The sequence below is a fragment of the Microtus ochrogaster genome, chromosome 15, assembly GCF_000317375.1.
Source record: "Microtus ochrogaster isolate Prairie Vole_2 chromosome 15, MicOch1.0, whole genome shotgun sequence".
Lineage (NCBI taxonomy): Eukaryota > Metazoa > Chordata > Mammalia > Rodentia > Cricetidae > Microtus > Microtus ochrogaster.
The window spans coordinates 28,835,544-28,837,046 of record NC_022017.1 but is presented as its reverse complement, the minus strand read 5'-3'; the positions used below and the strand labels follow the sequence as shown (position 1 = coordinate 28,837,046).

Here is a 1,503-nt window from a genome sequence, read left to right as displayed (position 1 = left end):
CCCGGCTCTAACTTATTTTCTTTATAGTTGAGATTAAGCATTTGCTTTTGCCATCAAGAACCAAATGAAAGAGTAAAGTAAAACTGGGGTCACACCAGTGTGGCCTAAATAGTCTTGCCTGCTATCTGAAGGTCTCTAGCAGGGCATACTTGTCTTGACATCAGTGCTGCTAGGAATGATAATGATTTGAGTGTTGTTTGAAGTAGTTATGACAGCTGATAGGCATAGCCACTTTCTTTAGGTCCTGATAATGTTAATAGTCAATCTAGAGTTTGTATATTTTTGTTATATAGCCCATGCTGGTCTAGAACTTGCTGTGTAGCCAAGCAGGCCTCAAGCAGGCCTCAAGCAGGCCTCAAGCAGGCCTCAAGCAGGCAATCCTGCCATAGCCTCCCAGGTGGTATTATTCCTGGTGTGCATTGTCATGCCTAGCCTAGGGAGGCATTTGAAGGATGTGTGGCTTAGGCTGGAGAGATATCTCAGTAGTTAAGAGCACTGGCTGTTCTTCCAGAGGACTTGACCTCCATTGTCTGTACCCACAAGGTGCCTAACAACTGTCTCCAGTTCCAGGGGATCCGACGCCCTCTTCTGGCCTTTTTGGTTACTGCATGCACGAGGTACAGAAACATGCAAACAAAATGCAGATAACATAAGTACATCCTTCAAAAAAAGAATAAAGGATATTTGGCTGTACCTGCTTATGCATGGCCAAAATCCCAGCACTTTGAAGACTGAGGCGAGAGGAATATGAGTCCAGCCTGGGCTACAGAGTGAGTCCTAAGCTGAAAAACAATCCAGCAAACGAAACCCATTTGAATTTAACTGAAAATAGATGCTTGAGTTGGGCACAGTGTTACATCCCACAGCTTCAGCTGCTAGGGAGCCTGAGGCAGGAGGGCTGCATAATCTAGGAATTTCTGACCAGGCTGTACTGCAGGACACCAAGCACTACCTGCCTGCTTGTTTGATAGATACAGGTTCTCAATTTTCACTCAGGCTGGTCGGGAAGTTGCTGTGGAGCTGAGGATAACCTTGAATTTTTGGTCCTAATCCTGACCTACCCCTCAAGTGCTGGGATTGCAGGCATGCTCCACCACTGCCCTTGGCTGATGTGTGTGTGTAATGTATATACTAAATATATATAAATGCATGTATATTTGTTTTTTCGAGACCAGGTTTTTCTGTATATCCCTGACTAGCCTTGAACTCACAGAGATCCATTTGCTTCTGCTTCCTGAGTGCTGGGATTAAAGGCATGTGCCACCATTGCCCAACTAGCTTTTCTGTATTTCCAAGATCAAAAAAAAGAAAAGAAAAGAAATAAATAAAGAAAGAAAAGACTACATAAATTCTCTGTGACCTAAAGCTCAGTATGTGGCCCAGTGTAGCCTCAAGCTCACAGCAGTCTTTCTGCCTTAGCCCCACAAGTGCTGGGATTATTTGCATGTTTTTTTTTTTTTTTTTGTTTTTGTTTTTCGAGACAGGATTTCTCTGTGGCTTTGG

The 1,503-nt window shown here is 43.8% G+C and overlaps 1 protein-coding gene across 2 annotated transcripts in view; it reads left to right on the top strand.

Annotated features, from left to right (window-relative positions):
* Window positions 1-1,503, top strand: part of Xrcc6 (X-ray repair cross complementing 6) — a 23,936-nt gene that overhangs the window by 7,666 nt on the left and 14,767 nt on the right. The window lies entirely within an intron of this gene.